The sequence below is a fragment of the Ambystoma mexicanum genome, chromosome 7q, assembly GCF_040938575.1.
Source record: "Ambystoma mexicanum isolate Mex_15411 chromosome 7q, UKY_AmexF1_1, whole genome shotgun sequence".
NCBI classification, from domain to species: domain Eukaryota; kingdom Metazoa; phylum Chordata; class Amphibia; order Caudata; family Ambystomatidae; genus Ambystoma; species Ambystoma mexicanum.
The window spans coordinates 311,626,950-311,642,337 of NC_090941.1; positions in this window are offsets into that span (position 1 = coordinate 311,626,950).

The window sequence follows — 15,388 nt, forward strand, 5'->3', positions numbered from 1 at the left end:
TATGGCTGTGTGTTTCAGAAAAGAGATTGATTGGATTTTGGGAGACTCGTGGATACATTGGTTGAAGGTGCATGCAGAAAGCTGTGGAGTAGCTGTAGATCTTGGATTCCCACATGTGGAAGTGCACTGGCATGGAGTACCTGGAATTAAGTGGGTGGACTTGCTACCTCTCTGTGCTACTTTGGAGACAGAGCATCATCCAGACATAATGATAATTCATTATGGACGGAATAGTTTATGACATATATCTGGAATTTCTTCGCAATTTGCAATGAAAGAAGGACTTGGGAAGGTCATGGACATGTTTCCAAATTCTCAAGTAATTTTTTCTCGGATTGCGCAGAGACAAATGTGGCTGCGTTTTTCTTCATTTGGTCCACAAATGGAGAAAGCGAGGCGCAATGTCAAGAAGGCTGTTTGTGCCTTTCTAAGGGATGTTGGCATGTCCTCTTTTCACAATGAAAATATTATGTTTTGTAGCATATACATTTTTCGCAGAGATGGAATTCATCTTACTTATGCTGGCAATCAGATTTTTTAGAGAAATGTACAAAATGCATTGCAACCTTTTTTGGAATTACAGCCATCCATTTTGCAGTAGGTGTTGACCATTCAAACACAAACAAACACCACCAAGAGGCTCTTTTCAGAGCCACCATTTCCTCCCAGAAAAAAGTGCAATGGTTATGATAGGGGAAAGGAGTGTAAGGGGGGGACACCAACCACGGGGATAAGAAAGAGCGGGTGGAGAGAGGAAGATGTAGGGTGGGCCTTACTTAGGTAGTGGGCAGGTCTTCTCATGCTGTGAGACCGTAGTCTCGAAAGCACTACGAAGTCTCTCCCCCCTGCAGAGTACTGTGTCACAGTACATACACACAACTGTGACCCTCGAAAGGTAAGGGTCATCAGCATTATGAATGGCCTGTGAGGCAGCTGGAGGGATGTGCTCTCCCACAGGAATGTCCCGGTGGTGAGAGGAGCGGAAACGGAGGATGTAGTAGAGGAACCCAACCTACTACGCACCTTGCAACGTACAACCTTGCGAATGGCCACACCGTGGAAAGACTTTCGGTGTCGCTTAACAGTTGTCGTACCAAAGCTGTACGAACCAGGTCTCCCGCGACTGAGCACCATTTTGCACTTTTTGCAGGTGACTTTGTTCGCATGCGCCTTGGGTACGTTACCATGAATGGTAAATAACCGCCACACCCAAGAGTCACGGCGTGTGCTGGTAGTAGGGACTTCCACTACCTCATCCTATTCATCCTCCTCTACATCCTCATTCCTGTTCCCCTCTTAAGGCTCTTGGGGAGGTGGTGGTGGTGGAGGGGGTGGGGGTGGTGCTAAAGCAGATGTAGCACCAGGTGGCAGTGGAGGAGCCATGAATGCCATCAGGTTTCAGATGAAAAGTTGGCAGAAAAATCACTGTGTTCTGTAAGGTAGCCAGAAACACAATGAGAATGAGTTCTGGGGTGTGGCCCTTTATAGGGGTGCTGGTCCGTGGACAGATCGAACACCAAAAAAAGGCTCAAAAAGTCCCAAAAAGTATGTACACACTCTGGATTATTGTCTGGGACTTGTGCTATGGTGATTTAATATTATACAAATGTGGATTGCCTGAAAAAGTAGTTTTAAATTGTTCACGGACAAGAACAGTGTCCGTAGTCAGAACACACGCTCAGCGTGGGCGCGGTCACATGATGGCATCGCGAACATGTCCGCGAAGGGAACAGGTGTCCGCAGGACACCAAATGCACTGAAACTGTTTTGCGCATGCACGTTGGTGTTCTACGGACAGTGTTCTGTCCTGAAACTAATTAAAAGTGCGACACACGTGAAACGAACAGTTATGGACAGGCGTTTGTTCTTAGAACAGTTTCAACCTGCCTACGAACAATACGGACAGGCATAGCGTCCTCAGGAAACCCCCATTTTGTTCATTTACGAACATTTCAGGACACCGCCTGCGTTCTTAGAACAGTTTCAACTTGCCTATGGACAGTACGGACAGGCATAGCGTCCTCAGGACACCCCCATTTTGTTTATTTACGAACATCCCAGGATACTTAATGTGTTCTTAGAACAGTTTCAACCTGCCTACGAACACTATGGACAGGTATAGTGTCCTCAGGACACCCCCATTTCATTTATTTATGAACATCCCAGGACACTTGATGTGTTCTTAGAACAGTGTCAACCTGCCTACGAACAGTACAGACAGGTATAGTGTCCTCATGGAAACCACCATTCTGTTTATTTATGAACATTTCAGGACACCACCTGTGTTCTTAGAACAGTTTCAACCTGCCTACGAACAGTACGGACAGGTATAGCATCCTCAGGACACCCCCATTTCATTTATTTACAAACATTTCAGAACACCCGTGTTGGCCGCGGACACCAAAACTGACATTTTTAAAAAAAACACAAAGGACTAAATTAACACATACATAACATTTATTTTTCATTATATTATACATATGTACAATTTATGATAGAGAAGGGGTAGCAGAAACTGACACAAACACAGGGAAATTGGGGTTTTCAATAGGATGGACAGTAGAAGATGAAGGGATGGAAGTCTCATCAAAACGTTTTTGTTCGTGGAGAGGGTTTGGGGATAATTGACTGGGATATGGAGAGGGGGACAGGTACAAGTTGCACAATGGTATCTCATTTTTTTTATAAATGTTAAGTGCACATAAAGTAATGCTTATTAATTTGGTTATAAAGAGAAGTGTCTACCATTAGTTTCACTATCTTCAGACATTTCACCATGTGGGAAATTCTCCTCAAGCAATTCTAAAGTATTTGACATTTCTGTGATGTAAAACAAAATATACATTGCTTTTATTGTATCTAATATAGACATTTTAGAAGTATATAAGAAAAAAAAAGTTTACTTACTAGATTGTGGTAACTTGTCTTCTCACTGTTCTGTAGATGTGCTGCTGCTCCTAGTTGTGCAGTTTCTGTGAGGTAATAATGTTAGAAGCATACCTTTCTTGTTTTGGTATATTCCATTTTACTATATATAGTATTTAAATGGATGTTTGATGTGTTAGCTATATAAGTTCTACTTTTTATTTATTACTAATCTGTTTGTGTGTTGGTTTTTCAATTTATATAGTGTTCATGTGGCATGATATAACAATTTAAGATACCCCTGAGTTTTTGGGTAGTATTGGTGTTGTCCACGTCCATCCGCGAACATGCGCACAGTCCGCGGACATCAAAATCACTAGGTGGGAGTTCAGTATGTTCTATGTTACATGTATATAGAGTTAGGGATATTATGGTTAACTTGTCCTACTAAAAACCTATGAAATTCAGCAAAAAAACATTGTTAAAGGGACGTTATGGTTAAGTTGCGCTTCTAAAAACCTATCAAATCCAGTAAAAAAACGTTGTTAAAGGGACATTATTGTTAAGTTGCGCTACTAAAAACCTATCAAATTCAGTAAAAAAACTTTGTTAAAGGGACGTTATGGTTCAAAGTAAAACCGAAAAAACCCTGAAATTCGCCAGTTATGGTAAGCTAAGCAACCATAACTGGCACCACCGTGTACTGCCCACATTAACACCAGGACATCAAAGATGACATCACAAATGTCACTGATGGCCACAACCACCACAGCATATCACACCCATAGATCACACCCATAGAATCAAACAACTATCAAATGTTTGCAAATCTACAGTTTATGTACTGTTTGATTTGTATAGTTTGTATGTGAAGTTTTGGCTACGTCATGTCATTAAGATTGTAGAGTTTGGTAACAAGCACTGCAGTATGACATATCCATGGAAGTAAACATTTTGTATTGTGGTGTATGGTTAGATGTTTGCTTGAATGGTTCTGTTATGCAGCAGTATTTATGCGTTCTATTAGAATATACTTACTGTTTGATTTTTTGTGATTGGATATATTTTTTTCATGAGTTGTGTAACTGGAGCAGATATTCTTTTTCAATGTCTTTGATAAAAGAAAAAATCATGTTAGTGTAGGTATTTTATAAAGACTTATTACATTGCAAAATAGACATTTCAGCTTTTTTTCGACCCTCATATTTAGTATTTTACAAACCAGTCTACTGTGCAATTTGCTCAGTTTCTGTGTTTGTTTTTTAAATCATTGGGTCTGTGGAAAAAAAAATCCATGTTGGATTAAAAAATAACTTTTTTGTTATGCTACAGAATATTTGTTTGTTTGTTTTCAGTGTTCACTTGTTGTTTCTGGCTAATGTTCTATCTGTTCGCTTGTTGCAGATTGTTAGATACCTGTTGTCGAATTCTAACTGGTTATAGTTTTTTATTTATATTCTCAAATTGCTAATCTATCTGTTGGGTTGTTGCAGATTCTTGGGGCAGTTAGATACCTGTTGGCGTATTGTAGCTGTTTATAGTTTTCAAATTGAAGTTTTATTAATGTTTATGCACAGATTAGTTATTGGTGGTATTGATTTATTTGTTTGGTTGTTGCAAAGTCTTGGGGCAGTTAGATACCTGTTGGCATATTCTAACTGTTTATTTCTTGTTATTTTTCAGTGGTATTGATTTATCTATTTGGTTGTTGCATAATCTTGGGGAAGTTAGATACCTGTTGGCGTATTCTAACTGTTTATTTCTTGTTATAATTTAGTGGTATTGATTTATCTGTTTGGTTGTTATAGAATCTTGGGACAGTTAGATACCTGTTGGCGTATTCTAACTGTTTATAGTTTTTTTTTATTGAAGTTTTATTAATGTTTATGCACAGATTAGTTATTAGTGGTATTGATTTATTTGTTTGGTTGTTGAAAAAACTTGGAGCAGTTAGATACCTGTTGGTGTATTCTAACTGTTTATAGTTTTCGAATTGAAGTTTTGTTAATGTTTAAATACACATTAGTAATTAAGTTTTGGTTTTAAGAAGATTAAATAAGCATTTGTAAGATTTGCTGGTAATCTCTGCGTTAGAGAAATGGTACTATCATTACATTCGAACCATCCACATTTCTTTTTTTATATACGCAGTGTAGTGACCTGCATTGGTTGTGGCTCCTGCATGGTAGATTATACCTATTGTTGTGAAGGTTTTCTTACCAAGTAATACTTGACCATGTGTGAATCCAGTCATCTTGCAGTTGTTTTTGGTACCATCTGCATTGTATCGTATAAGCATTAGTATTACGTATTTACTATGTGTTTGTATTAGTAAGGTGGAGCGATTATCTGAATTGCAGGTAGTACATAATCTGCCATGGTTTGTATTTTGTACAAGTTGGTGAAATGCAACAGATTCACAATTAGGTATGGATACATACACAAAGCGCTCATTAGGGATTTCTTCCTCTGCCACATTGTTGCAGAAAGTGCGTGTATGTTTCCACATGTATGACATCTGGAAGATTTAATTTATAGGTATGTTTTTGTTTTACAGTACTTGTATTAAGTACATTAGACATTCTTGTGGATCTTCTTGTGAGTTTATAGTGATTTTCACCATTCCAGCACAGTAGTCCAATTCTTGTCTTATTCCATGAACACTATATGTGTTGTAGGATTGTTGGTTGCATGTCTATGAAGGACTAACATTTGCAAACACAATTTGTCTGTACTGTGTAAGTAAATGTTGTCAACAATTGGTGGCAATTGAAATAGAATATTAATTGCTACATTTGGGTAGCAATTTATACCAGTTATATTTGAATGGACCAGATAGTTCTGTGTCCAAATCATTTTTTCAGAGTGTGTGTTGCTTCTTTGAAGAAGTACCTGAGTTACTTTGAGTAATAGATTCTTCTTTGGTTGTGGTAATTGATGAAGTATTATTTTACTCTCTTTGGGGGATTTTCAGTGATATCCTGTTGCCTTTCTCTTTGAATTAGTTTTCTATTACAAGTTTTCCTTTATATGGAACAAGATATGGTTTTAGATGGGGGGTGTATAGTGAACATAGTCTATTGTATTCTAAAATGCAAGGAATATCAGCGTTTACTTTACTTGCATCAAAGTTGATTAGAAATAGACCGTCAAGTGTACGTAAGCGTGATAGTGCTACGTAGCTCATGCCTTCTTTAAAGACTGTGTTCCCTATATCTATCAATGCTTTATCTAGGGTAAGACCTGGTGATTTATGAATGGTGACTGCGATGCTAGAGTTATAGAAAATTGTTCTCTGCGTACATACATGTCTTTGAAAAGAAGGAATCGAGCTGTTGAGCACCCTATCCTTTTTACTTCTGAAAGTTTGGCAAAGAGAATATTGACAAACTGAGTGTTGTTCTCATGTGGGTATGTTTGAAAGCCAACAACTGTACCCAGTGCTTCATTAACTAGTCCTTGCTCGACATCAAGGTTACGTTTAAGCATTACTCTACAGTTTAAGGTTAATTTTAATATTTTTTTCCAAACCAGCTGCACTGGAGATAGAATTTTCTAAGGTATTTAGTCTTGTTGTGGCTTGTTGACACATGGGTAGTGTCATACCATGTACGTTCAGTTTGTCTGTGGAGCAAATTTCAATTATTAGTTGCATTTCTTTTTTCAACATTGTTTCATTGAATTTGCAACAGCTTGCAAGAGTTGGCATTAAGGACATACAATTGACATTTTTGTGTGCTAATTGTTCCATGACATCAGTAGCACATGGGTTATGGCCATAAAGTGCATGGTGGTGCCAGGTTTTTAATATTGCTTGTGCTTCTTGAGATAGTACACCAACTCTAATACTTTTTAAAATTTAAAATGTTGGCGTAAGTGAGGTCTGCAGATTGGCGCATGTTTTCTGTTAATTTATTGGAAATGTTGCCAAAGGTTGACATTTCCTATGCTAACAACAGTTGCATGGCAGATTTTGTGTCCTAAGGTTTTAAAAATAGGTTCACCTATCACTGGTGTCAATTGAAGAAGACCTCCAAAAACAATAATGTGTTTTCCTCCAAAGAGCTCTTCGTAGTTTGTTTTAAGTACTTCTTGCAATCTGAGATGACTCAAAGCCAACATTAGGTTGGAGACCATACTCACTTCATCTATTAGTAGCATTTTCATTTGTTTTAACACTCTGCGTAGTACATCGGTGATAGTGCTTTCAGTTGTTTTGAAAGCGTCTTCATAGGAGTCATAGTTTTCTAGTATCTCTTCTTCTTTTCTCCATGGTTTAAAAAGTTGTAGCAGGGACATGTAATATAGTTCTTTAGGTTGAGGAGTTTTTAATGACAATTTGATATGATTAATTAAGCTTCGTTTAGTAAGTTTCACTAAGCTGCCTTTGCAATTTGTCACTCTATATCTACCTTTTTTTTCATCCGGTTTTATATTATTTTTGTATGTGAAGTTTTGGGCTATGTGGTATAGACACATGGTTTCCATAGTGGTACTCCTGTTTGGGTAGTATGTGTCTAGTAAATTGTTTTTCAAAATGTCTTGGCTGTTGGGATCATTTTGGCCATTGTTTCTATGTCGTCGTATGATTTGAGAACTCTTTTTCTAGATTTGGCAGGACCAAGACTTAGCCATACTATATTTTCAGATTTTCCATACAAAGCAGTATCGGTTAAACGATCTGCAGCTTCATAGGAGCCACATTCTCTATGTGAGAGCATTTGTATGCCTAAGCTGTACAATTTCTGAGATAGTGTTTTGTCCGATGATAGGTCATTCCAGAGGTCTTGAAGCTCTGTTTTATTCTGCTTCTGTTAAGTAGGCTGCAACATATTGTGCAACTGCAATGGAATTGTCTGCAATGTACTGCACATCTATGTTTGCATTCCATAAGAGGGCAATGATTGCATTGTAATCATTGATATATTTTGCTTCTTTTGTTCTTTTAATGTAATATGTGTTCTTAGGTGATTTACCTTTAACACTCTGTCTAACTGAAGACATGAAGTTGTTCACTTCACCTGTTTCTGTAACTGGTCTAGGGAAAGCAAAGTGGCATTTGGTGTGGTATTTCCCTTTGTTTTTGTATTTGAGATGACAATATTTGCCACATTTGTGTCTTTGAAATTGTACAATTTTTGCATGAATATCACTATTTGTTGCTTCCGATGGAATTTCACAAGTAACATATTTAAACTGTAAAACAGTGGCATCACTGTCTTGACCAAATTTAGGAGCACCTTTAATCCATAAAAGCATGTGGATATGTGGTGCTCTTCTGGCTTGGTATTCTTTTCTCCAAAAGAAGTGTTGCACTTCTCCGAGGGGAGGACCAGTTTTATTACAAATAAAGTGTAGCATAGCAATGAAACAAGGATGGAAATATCTTGAAACATTAACAGGATCTAGAGAGCAAAGTTTTCCAAGTGTTAGCATATCTATGTTTGTTTTGTTTTTGTTTGATATGCGTAGGAAATCATGTAAATCGTCCCAAGCATATTCTGCACAACTTAATGTAACAAACCAAGTGGGTGGCCCAAGGTTTCTTATCCTACAACGTACATCTCCGTGACATCGGAATCAGTACTCTTTTGTACCACGCTTGTTTGCTAACAGATTTGTAATGCTTGATTGTAAAACCTCATCTTTTTCTTGAACTGTTTGTATTAATTGTGTAGCTGACATATTTTGAAAGTGAGTTCCTGATTTCAATGTGTGTGCAACTCCGTAACAAAGAGTTGCTAGTTCACTTTCAATGAATAGGTGGAATATGTATTCCACATTTTGTCTAAATCTGGGATCTTCAGAATACATTCGAAACGAGTGGTATTCTGATGCTGTTATCTGAATAGGTCTATCATCGTACCTTCCTCCTTTGCCAGTAGGAACGAGTAAAGGAAAAGTACATGCTTCTATACTTTTTTTCCATATGCTGATTGGTGATCCTTTGGTTTGTCGCATTTGGTACGTTTCTAATGCATCATCTATGGTGTCATTAGAGTGTAATGGATGAACTGTATAATGGTCTCAAATATTGGATACTGTAGTAGGATCTAGAAGTTCAAATGGACCAGTTTCTGGTGACTCTTGAATTATTTCAGTTGTTTCCCTTAGGTTTTCTTCAATATTTATTTCTTTGTAGTATTCATTATTGTCTTTTCGATATTGCAAGGCTTGTCTAACTTTATGTAAGTCTACGAGTTGTTGCCAATTTTTGGTGTCTTTTGTAGGTACACCATTTACTAAGACAATTAAAGATTGCTCTATTGGACGTTGCAATCACAGAGTGTGCACATTTTCTTTTAGATCTAATCTACTTTGTCACGAATGCCTTTCACCAATTCAGAGGGAGGTAATTTTGCTGTTTTTGGTTGAAGGCGTATTATTGCTTGAAAGGGGTGCACTTTTTGAATTATGATGCTCTCATATAAATTGAGTTGTTGGAGGGGCTTTGGTAGTGGGAATAAATCCAAGTTATTTGTGATAGCACGCAAAGGAGTTCAATTGTTGTCAAGTTTTGTAGTGCAGTAACTGCATCAGTTATTTCGTATTTGTATTCTGCTATAAGGTAGAGAGCTAATTCAAACCATTTGGAATCTTCATTGTCTTCTACTTTGTATGTTATGTCTATAGTTTTTGTGTTACTTTTATAAAATTTTCTGTGGCAACACACACACACACATGGTTTGGTACTTCAGCGGATGTACTTTTAAATGTTAGTATTTCTTTTTTGTATGTGTGTAGTAGAAGGTTGCCATGTGTAGAATTGTTGCTAGTCTGTTGTAAATCTATTGCATTTTGTAAGTGGCTTTCACTTCCAAAATATTTTTTTCTGGATATGGTTGATTTCTCCGAGTAGGTCTTCGCCTGTACCATGTAGAAGATTGTTATTTAAATTGGCTAGTGCTAAAGCAGAACTTTTACCATAGTACAGTTTATAGACTAGATTTATAATAATAAAGAATAATGTGTTGATATCATTTTGATATGATGGAAGGTGCTTTTGCAAATAGGTCCTGAAATGCAGGCTAATGAATGTCCTTGTAGTCCTGTGTATTTTCGCACTGGACAGGTATCCATATTTTGCAGCAGTTTCAAAATATAGATATAATTTATAAGAATAATGTGTTGATATCATTTTGATATGATGGAAGGTGCTTTTGCAAATAGGTCCTGAAATGTAGGCTAATGAATTTCCTTGTAGTCCTGTGTATTTTCGCACTGGACAGGTATCCATATTTTGCAGCAGTTTCATTTTGATTTTGTCTTTGCCTTTCACATACTGATTGAGGAACTGGCGTAAAGGTTTGAAAGATTTTTTGGGAATGTTACACATTGACGTGCATGACCATTTGTATACTGGACGTTCTGGTTCAGTTGAATGGAGAGATAATTCTGAGTTTTCTGGGGATATTTTTGTAAGCAGTATTTCTTGTTGCATTATGGTATTATTAAGTTTTTCTTAACCTCGTCCACTGCTATGTACGGCAATTGTGTTTGTTTGGGTTTGTGTGTATGCTTCTTCAATAAAATATGGTTCTGTGCTAGTGGTGTGACTCCATTCACCTCCACAGATATTTAAGAAAGTATTTTAGTTGACATTCCGTTTATTGAGAAGTCTTTTTTGTAATTTAGTAGTTAGTTTTGTTAGTGGTTTCATTCTGTTTAACACTAACATAAATAACTTTCTTTTGAGAAGGATTGCACTATCTATCAAAGCTTCTAAGATTAATTTTCTGCGGTAGGTTTTAAGGGTTGTGCATGATTTGTTAATCATTTTCTGTTGTGTTTTACATTTTGATAGAGGAGGCAAAGTTTCTCTACTGGATTAGCTGTTTTGTTTGAACTTTTTGTACAAACTCTGCTAGAGATGGATGCTTATTTTGGAAACTTTTATTTCCATTTCCTCTATTTCTGTGTTGCTTTCTACGAACTTGCTTTTTGGTAGGCATTCTTTGGGGTCTGTTGAAAAAAAAGAAGGTATGGGTTGGGCCGTTCTGCAATGTATGTGTGCTGTGTGCATGAGTGTCTGAGTATGATGGTAAAGACGTATGTGGTGGTGTGTGATTGTGCGTTGGGCAGCTACAATTATTTGGAAAGGCTATTCTTCTATTTGTGTGTTACTATACTGCGGTTCAGATGACAGTAGAAACTGAGCTGGTAGTGAGGTGAAGCACTAATAATATATCTAATGGTATAAAATGGTATAAAATGAAAACAGTTCTTTGTTTTGTAATACTAACATTAATCCAATTGAAAGATGTGAGCTACTCCACCTCCTGGTTGGTTGGTTCTGGGCACAGAGAGGATCGTATAGCCATCACAGAGGAGAGTGTCAAAACTCGTGACAGAGGTGGCAGTGAACCATGTCTCAATGAGAAAAAGGACATGCAGGTCAAGCGCTTCAAGGAGGTGGCAGATGTCAGACAAGTGTTTGAAAGTGGAGTGAGAGTTGATAATGGCAATGTGGAGCAGGTTGGCACATTTGAAAGACTTCCAGGCAGAAGTACAGGCTTGAGGCGAAAATGGTAGAAGTGCTCAAGAGTGGGCATAGGTGATAGAAGGGAGTGGGAAGGTAGCCATAGAGGAGGAGGAAGGTGCCCATGAGGAGGAGGAAGAAGGAGGTGGCAGAGGCACCAGAAAGGTGCTAGTAGGAGTAGCAGGAGAAGGAAGGAAGTTGATAAGACGCAGAGGACACCTATCAAAAAGAAGGAGATTGGGCTGAGACCCTGGACCAAGACGTGCCATTCAGACAGACATTAATGATGGTCGTGGAGGAATGGAAGAAGGCCAAAAGGACCTCCCACCAAGTGCCACCATTAATGGGAGAGAAGGCATTGTTTATTCTCGAGAACATAGTTCTGCATGTGGTCCTAGAAACAGTTAGGCAGAGTGTATCTTGAGACATATAGTCTTGCTGTAGAGGGTGCTCCACAATACTGAGAGAGAGGGCCATTGTGAGGTATGTTGCTTAGCAAGGGCATTCTCCTTTAGTAAGCTAGTGTGCATTAACTTGTGAAGTTCAGTAGGAACCTCTGTACTGGGTGAAGACAGTGCCATCTGGGACGTATAGTCATTTTATATGAGGCTCTAATGCAGAGACCCCCTTGTGACATGTAGATCTGTTGAGACATTTATTTATATATATGGAAACTGACTGGCATACATCACAAATAGCCTTGAGGAGCTGTTTTTATCTATTTATTTATTGATGTTTTGTAAAGTCCCATCTATAATACAGAGTTTCTTCATGGCACCCCAAGATGGAGGTGGGAGGTCTGAGACAAGAGAGGAAGGGACACATTAAGCTGCTCATTCATGGGTCTTGGTACATTAGGATCAGTCTAAGAGGCTAAAAGGGAAAGGGACAAGGAACACATGCAAACAAGAGCTATAAAGTCTTGGAAGTGCTAACGGTGTGGTTAAGAGCATTAATGAGGAGCTATAGAACAGTCAGGACAAAAGATAATGGAAAGCCCTCAAGACAGACCTCAATCATCTTAAAAGAAACTGTGCAGTAGATGAAGGAGGTGACATTTCCTCTAATAGGAAAAGCAATTCAAGATTAAGTTTGTTTATATAGGTGTGTTTAAAGGTTATTTTTTTCTTCAACATTGTGCTGAAATTCCAGAGAGAGGGAGTTACACTGGCAGGTGCCTCCTTCTCTAGATGAGCATTGTCCGATGAGTTTTTTCTTGAAAGTAATAGGGGACAGTGTATTAGTAGTCAACTCTCCTAAGGTCCCAGAATTATGGCATCTTTTGATGACACATTTTCATGCAATGTTTGTGAATGAAGCATAAGGATTTGAAATGTCCCTTTTTTCAATGAAAGCTAGTGCAAAGCTTTCAGGGCTGGTGTTGATTACTTGGGGTAGACTCGGGTATACGCTTTTACAGTAGTGTGGCCTGTCTAAGACCATAGTCCTGATAACCTCCACTTTGTGGTGCATATTCAAGTAAGGCAAGCTCTGCTTAGGCATGTGTATCTGAAATGTACACTCATTATAGGGTTTCTGGACCTGCCTGCTGAAGAGGAATGAAACAATATGCTTACATGTTTAACTTCAGCAAATATCCTAGGGATGGAGCCCATGGAGAGAGGCCAAGCAAAGATAAGGAGTGCTTGGAAAATTATCTCTCTCTATTTTTGCACACTTTTAAGCATAGGTGGTCCTTGATTTTCCTGTCTCTGAGAGCAACCAAGCACCTATTGGTGCCATGTTATGAGTTTGCAGCTTGAAAATATTCAGTGTACTTAAGCATGCAGTAGGAAAGGAGTAGTGGAGGACACCAGCATGTCAAATAGGGGCTTCATGTTATAATTATATAGTAGTGGAGCAGGGACAAAGTCTTACGGAATGCCCGAGGTAGTTTTGGAACATAAGGAGTCTAATTTATTGCAAGAAGCTCTAGTTTGCAGATAGGAGAAGATCCATTGTAGTGCCAAATTCTGATGCAAAGAGAATGCTGAAGTATTTAGGGCAGAGTAGTGTGATTGATGATGTCAAAAGCAGTAGACAGGTTAACTATGAAGACCAAAGCCAGGGACAAGATGCAGTAGTACAGATTCGGTGCTTTGGACTGTGTGGAAAAATGTGTGGAATTTAAGTAATAAACTTAGTTTTTTGCTGTACCTTCCCTGTGAGAAAAGGGGCAGTTGATAAGGGCAGTTCAAGGCAGGTGCCAAAGTGTTTATGTTCCTTTTGATAGTGATAGCTGGGCAAAGGTGGCTTTGTAGTGAGAAGGAGGAGACATTCATTTTGCCAACCATTTTAATCAATGGTTTATGGGTTGGAATGATGGGACAGAGCTGGTAAATGAGGGTGACTGCTGCGGTAGCATGTTGCATCTACCCTGGATACTAAATATATGCAATATTTCTTTAAATGTATAAACTAGAGGAAGGCAATGGTGCCAACCCGTTGTCAGTGTTACTTTTAACTTGGTAATGTGTTCTTTTAAGAGGCAGTTGAGGCATTCGCAAACTCTGTTAGCTTGTGTGTGATAAGCAGACAGAAATGTATGCTTAATAGCTCACAGAATGGTAATATGATTGAATACTTAATTTACAAGTTGTGGACCATTGTCAGACCAGATAACTTTGTACACACCCCACCTTGGGAAGACCTCACGTACGAGGAACTTCACTACACATGTGGCATCAGGATGTGTGCATGGTCCTTCTTCAATCCACCAGGAGAAAGAGCAAATTACTACCACAATATATTTATAGCCTTTGCCAAAGTTGGGTTATTTCAAGTTTCTTGTTATGCATCTGTACTGTTGAATACCTCTGTAAGCGCTCTGCTATGTATTAGTATTGTTGTATACCTCTCTAAAGTGCTCTGTTGCTTCTGTAAGCTAGATCTGTGCTCAATAAATACTATAATAATATCAATATAATCTATATAAAAATGCTAGAATGGTCCAGTAGGATGGGGTATTGCTCCTCCCACTGTTCACTAAGTGTATCAATCTGTGAACTGCTGGCAAATTAAACAATTAATTACACATACTAAAAAATGTTATGCCAGGTGATGAATAAACCAACACTCTGAGATTGTTGCTGCAAGACATTCTCTAGATGTGTGTGATGGGTAATATAGTTGTTCTAATGCTACATTAAGCAGCCCTAGATGCATGCCTGGTTTCCAGGTGCTCTATTGCCACCTGATTGCATCTGTGGGGGACAATAAGCATACATTTTCTTCCATAACTCATTCCCTTCTGGTGTGGCTCTTGCCTGCAATGCTGAAATCTGTGCTATGGGCAGTGTATTAAACTGCTCCTTTATTACCATATTGCTCACATGTGTGTATTTATTTGGTGCAGTCGCAAAACGTAACACTTCTGAAAAATATGCTGCTCTTTTATCTTCAAGGTCAGCGGTCTTGTTACCACAAGAAATCAAGTCTACACCTCATGTGTGTGCTGCACACTTCACCACAGCGATGGCCAATGGGAGCTGTACTGTGCTTATGAGCCTGTCCAGTATTGGCACATGCTGTACTGGCATGTCATCTGCGCATAAGAAGCCACACCTCTTCCATCGTGACAGTCTTGCGTGTACTGCTAACATCACATAGGTAGAGTCAGAGTACACCATTACCAACTCGTCCTCATGTACTTCAAACTTCCAAATTCTGCCCTGCCAATTCCGCTGCATGTGCAGAGAAATGTGATGCCAATTTTGCACTTGTCACTGTCTCAAAGCTGTCAGTCAGTGTTGCTTTTATTACTACTAACCCACTGTGTTGCTCACACATGCTCTGGTCTATCGATGATGACCTGTCAATGAAGAGGATTTGTCCCTGCTCCTACGGCATTGTCTTTAACCTGTCATATCTCATCAAGATATTCAGTATGTTTAGTGCAGTCGTGTACATAAACCCCTTCTTCCACTGGATCTGCTACATTTACCACTCAAAACCTGACAATTTTAATAGATGGGCTAAATATTATTACCTCATAACCAGATGCTTTCTTTGTGGTCAATGTGCTTTTGGCTTTTCAAGGATGGT